Below are 12,339 nucleotides of genomic sequence, written 5' to 3' on the forward strand. Positions count from 1 at the left end.
CGTATAATTTTTTTTCTATAAATAATAAAAATTCAATTCTTTCGAATTTTGGTGTGTAACATCAATATCTAGGGCTTTTTGTGGGTTTGATAGTGATATGTTGAATATTTTTCATTTTATTAAGTTTTGTAGTTCGACTAGTTATAATTCAGACATAAGTTTAGGTTTGAACACATAACTTGTTCTATATTTCAAAATTATTATTATTTTTTTGTTATAAAGAAGACATCAATGCCTAGGGCATAGATATTTTTCAGAATTTTTTTGAATTAGTTTCCTATTTTTCCCAATGTGTTGAACAGAGAAGTTCATGTTCGATGAAAAACCAATATTTCATAAAATTAAAAAAAACAAGAACATAATAAATTCACAATGTAATAAAATTATACTCATTGGAAAGGTTTTTCCAAGCACTACCATCTTATATTTTTGGGTTATCAAGATTATTTACTTTGAGCCTTGAACCAAAGGTTTGGAGGCCAAAATTTCTCAGAATTTTTAAGAATTCAGGGAGAGATTTCAAAAAAGGTAGTTCATACGAACATGGGTTCGAATGAAGGGGGTTCCAATGAAGGGGGTTCAAGTGAAGGAGGGTTCGAGCAAACCCCCCCAATATAATTAAAAATTGACAAAAATAACTGTTGAAGGGGTTTCGCTCAAAAAGGTAGGTTTGAGCGAAGTGGGAGGTTCGCTTGAACCCCAAACGGTAGTTCGTACGAACACCCTCCAATTTTTTTTTCTCATCATTGTATTTTTCCTTCATGGGTAAAACTGGGAACCATTACTGTGAACTCGCCCATGGGGGAGAAGATATATAGTTGCACTAGTCTATGTTGTTTATACTTGTAATGCTACACTGAGTATTGCCATCAATGCCAAAGGGAGAGATTGATGACATACGATGAACCGATATGATCGTATTGTGATATGATGATAATGTATGTTGTCATTGATGTCAATAAGTTTGGGTGAACCGGTATGAAGATTGGAAGAAGTTGTTATTAATGTTCAAGTTGGAGAACCGGTATGAAGAGATGTATTTGACCAGTGTTAGTGTTTGACTAAGTGTGACTATTGGTTGGTAGTCTTAGCTCTAGGGTTTCCGGCTTAGCAATTTAGCTTGTGCGATGCAACCAGTGATGATTTGTGATGAGTTAGCTAAGAGATAAAGATGAGATCGAGATGCCACATTAGTTTTGTGCACATGAAGGATTTCCTCGAGGATCTTGCATGTGAAGATCAATTACATTAAATGTCTACCTTGGGAATGAACATTCTTCTTAGCGGTATGTGAAGACAGCGTGATGGGTTACTAATTTCCATATGTGGTGGAGAATGGATGATGTAGAATGACTTGTGATCTTTTTGAGATTGTTTCATTCTATGAAAAGTTATTTGAACAATCAGGATTGGACCACTTGTAATTGCAAACATAAAATGTTTAGGGTTTAGGGTTTATGCTATCGACCTAATTGTTGTCTATAAGGTCGATGATGTTTGTTATTATTTGTGTTGGGAAATGTTGTGTTTGTATCTAAGTGATGAGATACTTGCTAGACCAGTGAGTAGAAAATTGCAAAGTGTGATTGCAGAGTAGAGGAACTGAAAAGGATTTGGCTTAGCATGTAGTGTTGTTATCAGATCAGAACTTTACCCATTGTCTTCTAACCATTTCAATAGTCGGAAAATCCGTTTACCAAGCAGCTTTAATGGGTTTATTGCAAATGCTCTAACTAGATGACTCAAGATCATTGAGTTCTTCAAATCCTCTAGCAAGGTAACCTTTAACAGGGTATATAGCCATCCCTTAATGGGGTGATCTTTAACAAGATCTGTTCCTAACAGAACCTTATTGTAAATTCTTTAACTGGACTAGGATCCTCACAAAGCAAGCTTTAAAAGAGTTCAAAAAAAAGCTTGTGGGTATTCATCCCCACCATGGGGTTTCCCATTTGGGTTTCCACATGAAAAATTTGCATGTCATGAGTTGTGCATTTTTCATGTGATGATTTAGCAGTCTTTGTTTAGGTGAATATGCATGCTAAGCTAATGGTTATGGTATTACTAATACAACACATGCATGTGTATATTGGCGAAGTTATCAAGTGTTAATTGTTATTTGAAGTATTCATTTTTACTGGTTTAGGTATCTGAAGTCTTACTGTGTTTAACCGGTATTGCCATGGTTAAGTTCAGTGATGAAGACAATCGGTTAGAATTGGTTTAACTTGATAAGTTGTTGAGAAGTTTTTGTTTGTACTAATTCACCTCCCCTCCTAGTATTGTTTAGGATATTTGTTGTTCATCATTATTCATCAAAAGGGAGACTTGAGAATGCTCAATGCTGGAAAGGAATGCTTGAATTCTCTTGTATGCTTGATCTCATGTAAACTCCCCACTCATCCTCTGAGGCCTCACATCGACTCAGTCTGACATTTAGTGGATTTTATATTTTAGACTATTATGGATACTTGATTTTGATGCATTTTGAGACTTAGAACTTATATGATTTCAGGATATTGGATAACATTGCTATGATTTAATGATTTACATACATGCTTTATGAGATAGAACACTACATGATTATTAGATAGGATGATATTGCAATGATAGATGTTATTATTGAATTTGCAGGACTTTACTCTGAATATAGAACTATGATGTATGTTTAGTTTATGTGAATTGGGATGAAATTGCTTATGTGAATTTGCTTGATAAAAGATGTGTTCAATCTGTGCAGATGAAAATTGTATGCAAGTGATGATGTGCATTGTTATATTATTGAATTATATTATATTTGGATATTTGGAAGTACTAATGTGTAAATTGAGATGCGCAGGAAATTTACCATGTGACCATGGAAAAATTACGGAGAATCAAACCTAGACTTATGTATGTTCGTAAGCCAGGGTTTGTCTATTTGGAGAGACAACACCCCGTTTGTGTTGTATTTTATTCGTATCAGTATATGCTGCATGAGTGTTAAGTGTTAATTAAATTTAATGTGTAAAAACCTCAAGAGATAATTTCATGTTTTATTTTTGTAAAAGTGTTTTATTGGTGTCACTTGACACGTGTGTATTTAAATTTAAATGTTTTATTTTGTCTCTTGGTGGGAAAGTGTTTAATTTTAGTTTTCTTAAATAAATTAATGTGTTGTCATAAATACTTTGGGAACATAATATTTGGAGTGGTCAACTTATGTTTGACTCGAAAATAAACTTCAGAGGGGTTTAAAATGGGTTAAATGAACACCTAGGGGTAGTTTAATAGGGTTCCCTAAAGCCCATAAGGTATACCTAGGGGTTAGGGGTAATTTTAGGCAAGTTTCTACTTTATAATGATCTTTTTAACGCTTTAAAAATTGGCTTTTTTGATTTGAGCGAAAATTGAAGATTAGAAGTAAATCAAATCAAGATTTTTCCTTTTGGAATGAGAGTCTTTTTGCATTTTTCTTTCTTTCTTCTTTTTGGTTTTTTTAGAATCCTGTGAGAACTTAGAGAGTGAGCTTCTTAAGGAAGATTTTTGAGAATAGCAGGGTAATCACCCACTCTCCATTTTTGGAGACAGAAGAAAATTTGAAAAGAAAATAATGTTATGGAATAGAGAAATTGAATAAGGGTAGAAGGAAAAAGATTTGTGGATTGGGCAGCTCTTCATCAAATACCATAATAACCTTTGGGCAGATTAAGGTTGGTTTCAATTATTATTTTTATTGTCTTCTTCTTGTTTATGTCTGGAAGTTGTTTGTATAAGAAATCTGTGTTCTTGAAAGTTTGTGTTAGAAAATCTTTTGGTATTTTTTCTTTATGAATTGTTGTGTTTTGGGAGTTTTCTCAAGATCTCTTACTCTTGGGAGAGAAGAGGATCTTGAGGGTGGTAGCGGTGACAGCCCTCGAGTGAGAGACTCTCTTTTGAGAGCGATCAGAAGGGATCTTTGTGTGAGCCTTGCTGCATGACCTGTTTGTGCAATGGGGGTCATAAGGAGGGATATAAGGCTAGAATGCCTTTGGGGGGCATAAGGAATAAGGGGTTGAGATTCTTGATATTTTTATTATGCCATGAGGTGGCTTCTTGTTTAATTCATACTTGCAGTTCTCCTCAGGGTATTGGTCCACTACCACCCTTTGAAAATGTTCATCACCAAAGTGTGGTGCTATGAAAGCCAAGTTGGGAATGTGTCTGGAAAATCTGTATGCATTGCTTTCTATGTGTTTGCCTGTTTGTTACCCGTCTAGGAATTGGTTCTCCGAGCTCGGGGGTGGCTACCAGTTAGCCTAGACTGGGAGGTGAGCACTTCGTGGTCATATTCGTGTTTATTTATTATGCAGGAAAGATAGGGGAAAAAGAATAGGAACCATGAAAAGACACTGAAGATTATTATTGAAGATTCTTAAATTCAGTTGCAGATGTTTGTTTAAAATTGTTATAGAAATATGCCTCATTCATAGAAAAAAGAAGCAAGTTGTAATATGTGAAAGTAGACTTGAAGTTTTATTGTTGTGACTATTTAGAGAAACATCCTATAAATTGGTAGAATATCTTAGAGATGTTTTAAAAAAAAAGAAAAGCATGTTATTTCTACTTCTAGTTTTTAGAAAAAAAAAAGTTAATTTGTGTTGCATGCAAAAGCTTCTTTGAATTATGGAAAAAAAAAAGAGAATTGTTTTCATTTAAATTTTACCTATATTTTACTTGTGGCAAAATAGAAGTGTATTGATGCGGAAAGGTTTTAAGTATTTTAATGAAAAAGTGTTTTAAGTAAATATTTTATTAGAGGAAAAAAAAACAATGAAATTCTTTTTACTCCAGAAAAGTATATTGTATCTTTTAAAAAAAAGTATTTTAAATTGTATTTCAATTAGCATTGATTTAAAAAGCTTATATATATATATATATATATATATATATATATATATATCTTTCTGAATAAACTTAATGCCTTTCCCTTTATTATAATAGTTTAAAAAAAAAATTCGCATGTAAATCTCTCTTTAAAAAAAATATATATATATATATTCATATTGAAATATTTTCACCATTTTTAACTGTGGATATAAATTTATATAAATATAAATATATATATATATATATATACAAACTTATATTTATATATATATATATATATATATTTTTAAAAAAAAATTAAAACAAAAAATGGGAGAATGTTATTGGGTCCTCGCGGACCCCACTGCATGTACGCACAGTGGAGGGCTGCACAGCGCCCACTATGTGCACACACAGTGGAGCCACTTTCAGCTCCCACTGTGTGGACACACAGTGGATGGCCACGGCCGCCACTGTGTGGCCACACAGTGGGGAGCCGCTAGCGGCGCCCATTGTGTGGGCACACAGTGGTGCCGCAGTGCCCACTGTGCGCTCACACAGTGGCGCGCGGCCTAACCCACCTCCCTTCCTCCGCAGCCTGCAAACAAAAATAAACATGGCCGCCTTGGGGGTCTTCGGCCCAGCAAGAAAATTGTCTGCAAAAAAAAAAAAAGGGTTAAACCCTAGCCTGGGTGGGGCTAGGGCAAATTGGTTTTTTAATAATAATATGTTAATTAGTTTAGATAATATATATGTGAGAAAATAGAACCCTAATTAGGGTTGGGGAAAAATATGGAATAATAATTAGGAAGTTAAAATGGTTTATGAATTAGAATTAAAATATTTAAATATATGAAATAAATATATATATGTATCTATATATATATATATGGATATATATTTATATATACATGTATATATATAAATTCTGGTCACATTTTGGATAAGTATTTAAATTATAAATATATATATATATATATATATATGTAGATACAAATATATATATATATATATTTATATAATCCTGGTTTTAATTTGGAATAAATAATAAAGAGAATTTTAAAAAAAAGGTTGATTAGACTATATAGTCATATTGGAGATTAAATTAAATTTCCTCTCCTATTTCCTTTAGCTTGATTGATTTAATAAACCTAATGACTAGGTATCTCTTGGAGATAGAATTAAACCAGTTAGTTTTTCTGCAATTAAAATAAAACAATTTATCGATGCTTAGTTCGTTTCAGAATTAGCTCAAATTTAATAATGGAAATTTCATTAATGCTTGTCGCGAGAGTGAACTTGTTAATTAATTTAGTATGTTTTAAAAAAAAAAATTTGTTCCGTTTTTGCCCTAAATTTTGGGCATGACATTTTGGTATCAGAGCAAGGTTTCCACACTAGGAGCCTTACTCACTTACGTTTCGCCTTGGAATATTTTAAATTATTTTGTTAAATGGAATTTTGAATTTAATTGAATTTAATTCTAAAAGAAATAAATTAATTATTTTGTCTTATTTTCCTCTTAGGATGCCTCCATTGACGCGACAAGCTCGCAAGCGCAGACGGGGTCCTAGACGTGTGCGCATAGCACGCGATGAGGTAGAGAGGGAGGCATCAGTTCCAGAGGAGAACCTAGGAGCACCTCCCGAATAGCCAAATGAACCTAACCGTGACATTTTAGCAGCCATTCAGAATCTTATTGGCATTGTTCAAGAAAGGATCCCAGCAGAGAACCCTCAGGTTAGGAGTCATGACTCTGGGAGTCATAGATCTGTTGATAGAGAATGAAGAAGGAGCCTAGCTCCGATTCTTGTAGAGAGTTAGGGTGGTAATGAGCCAGAGTAAGTGCATATGCCAGGACCACCTCCAGTGGTGGAACCAGTTTATTTTGAGAGAGGTCATCGAGATCCAGGGGATCTCATCAGGGAGGTCATGCGCCTCCAACCACCATCCTTCGGAGGTTCTACAGATGAAGTAGAGGTCGAGGCATGGCTTCTGAGTCTTGAGAGGTGCTTTGCGTTGCGTTCTTATGAGAGCAACTTGAAAGCACGTGTTGCAGTTCATCTTCTGAGAGGGACAGCCTCCACTTGGTGGAGACAGGAAGAGTACAAATGCGGATTAGTTCCTGATACACTCACTTGGGAGATATTCACAGAGAGGTTCCATTAGAGGTACCTATCAGAGAACTTCAAGCAGCGTCGTATAGACGAATTTCATGATCTCCAACAAAAAGGCTTGTCAGTAACCCAGTATGAAAGTAAATTCTTTGAGTTGTTGCCATGTGTAGATTATCTTAAGGATGAGAAACTTCTTGTAAACTGCTTCATCAGGGGATTAAATGCCAGTATAGCCGGGCCTGTTAGGATGTTCGCTCTAGAGAGCCTTCGGGTTGCTGTAGAGAAGGCACTGATTGCGGAGGAAATTCAGGTTAGACCACAAGACAATAGGGATTGGTTTCAGAACCAAAATCCCACACCTCAGACTTATGGATTCCAGAAACCACATTGGAAAGGGAACAACCGAAATTCTCAAGGGTTCTCCAAACCCCCTCCTCCACAACAAACACCACAAAACCAGAAATAGAAGCCTCCACAATATCAGCAGGGCTCCAAGCCCAAGCAGTGGCAGACTCAGGGACAAAAACGTGATCAGAGAGCACAGGGGCAGTACACACAGCCGGCGGGGACTCAGTAGTCCTCCAGGGGTGGGTACAGCGGATCTAGTAGGACAGGAGGTCAGGCCTTTTCTAGGCCTCAGGGTGCCCAGTTCCAGGCACGGGGTGCTTGCTTTACATGTGGAGCCATGGGGCATATGGTGAGGGATTGCCCTCAGGGACAGGTAGCAGGGAGTCAGCGGATGGCCGCTTCAAAGCCGAAAGTTGGTGATATGAGTAGGTCCCATAGAGTATTCGCAGTGGTTGACAACCGCCAGGCTGATCATCAGACCACGGTTATCAAATCTTCAGGTATAATCAGAGGTAACAATGTATCTATTTTGTTTGATTCAGGAGCTACTGACTCCTTTATATCTCCATTGGTTGTGGTGCGTTGCGGGCTAGTGGCAACTAGGCAGGGTGTCAGTTGGGAAGTGGAATTAGCTTCAGGGGCTAGAGTGTCAGTGGAATCAGAGGTTAGGGTATGTCAGCTGCAGATTGGTAAGACCACCACTTTAGTAGACCTTAGAGTGACTCCTCTTGGATCTTACAGAATCGTACTTGGCATGGATTGGCTTTATGCCCATAGAGCCAAGATGGATTGCCGCCTGAAAAGGATTGAGTGTGAGGATGATCATGGTTCGCCCATAGTTATCATCAGGATTCAGAGGCCCGTGTCTCTTCATATGATCTCTGCAATGCAGCTTAAGCGGAGCATGCAGAAGGGATGTCAACTTTTTGCTATCACTATCAGTGACAGAGAGGAAGAGGAGGAAAAAGAAAAATCGCTCGATGACCATCCTATCCTTAAGGGATATTCAGATGTATTTCCTTCAGAATTACCGGGAATGCCTCCCCACAGAGAGATTGATTTTCATATAGACCTAGTACAAGGAGCCGAGCTAGTTTCCTGAGCACCTTATAGAATGACCACTAATGAGCTTAATGAACTTAAAATTCAGCTTGAAGAACTTCTTGAGAAGGGTCATATCCATCCTAGCGTATCCCCATGGGGTGCACCAGTCATCTTTGTTAAGAAGAAGGATGGATCTCTACGTTTGTGTATGGATTATCGACAGCTAAATAAAGTAACCATCAAGAACCGATATCCTTTGCCCAGAATTGATGATTTATTTGACCAGCTTCAGGGTGCCAAAGTCTTTTCCAAGATAGATCTAAAGTCAGGATACCATCAGTTGAGGATAGTGGAAAGTGATATCCACAAGACCGCATTTCACACTAGATATGGTCACTATGAGTTTACCGTAGTCCCCTTTGGACTTACGAATGCCCCAACAGTTTTTATGAGCCTCATGAATGGGGTGTTCCGTACCTTTCTGGACCATTTTGTTATTGTGTTCCTCGATGATATACTAATATATTCTCGGAATGAGAAGGAGCATGAGGAGCGCCTGAAACAGGTATTGCAGTGTTTGCGGGATAACCAATTGTTTGGCAGCCTATCGAAGTGTGCTTTCTTTCGATTTGAGGTCAATTACCTTGGACACGTTATTTCTGGTGATGGGATCTTAGTTGACCCATCAAAGATTAGGGCTATTATGGATTGGCCAGCGCCTACCAGTGTGACAGAGGTTAGGAGTTTCATGGATTTAGCAGGGTATTACCGACATTTTGTCGAGGGTTTCTCTAGAGTCGCACACCCTATTACTTCTCTTTAGCGTAAAGGGAAGAAATTTGAGTGGACAGAGAAGTGCGAGAAGGCCTTTCAGGAACTCAAGAAAGCACTTACTAGCGCTCCTATCCTTGTTGTACCAGATCCTTTAGCTGATTTTATGGTTTGTACAGATGCTTCCCTAGAGGGTTTAGGGGCAATTCTTATGCCGGATGGTAGGGCCATAGCTTTCGAGTCTAGGAAACTTAAGACTCATGAACTTAATTATCCCACTCACGACCTTGAGCTCACAGCAGTAGTGCATGCACTTGTGAGGTGGAGACACTTCCTTTTAGGTCATCACTTCGAGTTGCATTCAGACCATCAGAGTCTTTAGTACATCTTCACTCAGTTGAACCTTAATGCACATTAGAGGAGATGGATGGATTTCTTGTGTGAATATGATTTTGACGTTCACTACATCAAAGGAAAGGAAAATGTAGTTGCAGATGCTTTGAGTAGGAGATGTCATGAGGTTTACACCATATCCATGGGCACAGACTTGAGAGACCATATACTTCGATACTTGTCAGAGGATGGATGGTATGCAGAGGTTTGTCAGGTATTACGTTCTCAGGTTACTCTAGAAGGGAAATATGTGGATTATTCTTTCGAGTCCGATGGACTGTTATGCCACAGAGGGCGCATTTATGTACCTTCCTCCGGAGGGTTGCAAGAGTTCATTGTCACGGAAGCTCATAGAGCTCCTTATGCAGCGCATCCCGGGGTTAAGAAGTTGCATGCTGACTTGAGGCAGTTGTATCATTGGTCGGGAATGCGGTAGCTCATTGCTGAGATAGTAGCTCGGTGTCTCGAGTGTCAGAGGGTAAAGGCAGAGCACCGCCATCCAGGTGGGTTGCTTCAGTCTCATGCTATACCAGAGTGGAAGTGGGATACTATATCCATGGATTTCATCATTGGTCTTCCTATGTCTTCTCATCGCCATGATGCTATCTTGGTGACAGTTGACAAGTTGACCAAAGTAGCTCACTTTTCACCAGTTTGTACTACATTCACAGCTCCAGCAGTAGCACAGGTGTTCTTGCGAGACATTGTTAGGCTTCATGGCATACCCTGCAAGATTATTTCTGACAGGGATTCTCTTTTCACTTCTACCTTTTGGAAGTCATTACAGGCAGCTATGGGCACTAAGCTCAATTTCAGTACAGCCTATCACCCGAAAACAGATGGTCAGACAGAGAGGGTCAATCAGGTGTTAGAGGATATGCTTTGTATGTATGTCATGGATCATCAGAACCAGTGGGAAGAGTACCTTCCCTTAGTGGAGTTTGCCTATAACAATGGGCATCACACTTCTTTGGGGATGCCACCCTACCAGGCATTATACGGTAGGCCTTGCAGGACACTCTTGAGTTGGGATCGCATAGAGGATAGAGTTGCTATTGGTCCTGAGTTAGTTCGGGATATGGAACAACAGGTGGATTTGATTAGGCAGCGTCTCAGAGAGGCTCAGGATAGACAGAAGAAGTATGCCGATGCAAAGAGGATAGATCGTAGTTACTTGGTTGGAGACAGAGTTTTCTTGAGAGTGCGACCGCATAAGAGTCCAATCTGTTACGAAAAGGGTTCTAAGCTCGCACCTCGCTTTGTAGGACCTTTTGAGATTCTGGAGAGGATAGGCCCAATTGCCTACCATTTAGCTTTGCCACCTAGCCTGTCACGCATCCACGATGTGTTTCATGTTTCAGTATTGAGAAAATATATCTATGATGAGTCTCACCTTTTAGATTGGGATGCCTTGCAGGTGGAGTCAGACGGGCAGCTAGCTTTGGAGCCCATTCACATTTTGGCACACTGGACATTGGCCCTTCGAGGTCGAGAGCTGGACCAGGTTAGGGTCCAATGGGATTGTTATGATGAGGTTATGGCTTCATGGGAGGACGCAGCACATATGATATCAGAGTACCCTCACCTCTTTGATGAACTCCAGGAGGAAGTTCATGCCTAGAGGGGGAGGATGTGAGGCCTCACATCAACTCAGTTTGACATTCAGTGGATTTTATATTTTAGACTATTATGGATACTTGATTTTGATGCATTTTGAGACTTAGAACTTATATGATTTCAGGATATTGGATAACATTGCTATGATTTGATGATTTACTTACAAGCTTTATGAGATAGAACACTACATGATTATTAGATAGGATGATATTGCAATGATAGATGTCATTATTGAATTTGCAGGACTTTACTCTGAATATAGAACTATGATGTATGTTTAGTTTATGTGAATTGGGATGAAATTGCTTATGTGAATTTGCTTGATAAAAGATGTATTCAATCTATGCAGATGAAAATTGTATGCAAGTGATGATGTGCATTGTTATATTATTGAATTATATTATATTTGGATATTTGGAAGTACTAATGTGTAAATTGAGATGCGCAGGAAATTTACCATGTGACCATGGAAAAATTACGGAGAATCAAACCTAGACTTATGTATGTTTGTAAGCCAAGGTTTGTCTATTTGGAGAGACAACACAACGTTTGTGTTGTATTTTATTCGTATCAGTATATGCTGCATGAGTGTTAAGTGTTAATTAAATTTAATGTGTAAAAACCTCAAGAGACAATTTCATGTTTTATTTTTGTAAAAGTGTTTTATTGGTGTCACTTGACACGTGTGTATTTAAATTTAAATGTTTTATTTTGTCTCTTAGTGGGAAAGTGTTTAATTTTAGTTTTCTTAAATAAATTAATGTGTTGTCATAAATACTTTGGGAATATAATATTTGGAGTGGTCAACTTATGTTTGACCCGAAAATAAACTTCAGAGGGGTTTAAAATGGGTTAAATGAACACCTAGGGGTAGTTTAATAGGTTTCCTAAAGCCCATAAGGTATACCTAGGGGTTAGGGGTAATTTTAGGCAAGTTTCTACTTTATAATGATCTTTTAAACGCTTTAAAAATTGGCTTTTTTGAGTTGAGCGAAAATTGAAGATTAGAAGTAAATCAAATCAAGATTTTTCCTTTTGGACTGAGAGTCCTTTTGCATTTTGCTTTCTTTCTTCTTTTTGGTTTGTTTAGAATCCTGTGAGAACTCAGAGAGTGAGCTTCTTAAGGAAGATTTTTGAGAATAGCAGGGTAATCACCCACTCTCCATTTTTGGAGACAGAAGAAAATTTGAAAAGAAAATAATGTTATGGAATAGAGAAATTG

The sequence above is a fragment of the Cryptomeria japonica genome, chromosome 1 (assembly GCF_030272615.1).
Source record: "Cryptomeria japonica chromosome 1, Sugi_1.0, whole genome shotgun sequence".
Lineage (NCBI taxonomy): Eukaryota > Viridiplantae > Streptophyta > Pinopsida > Cupressales > Cupressaceae > Cryptomeria > Cryptomeria japonica.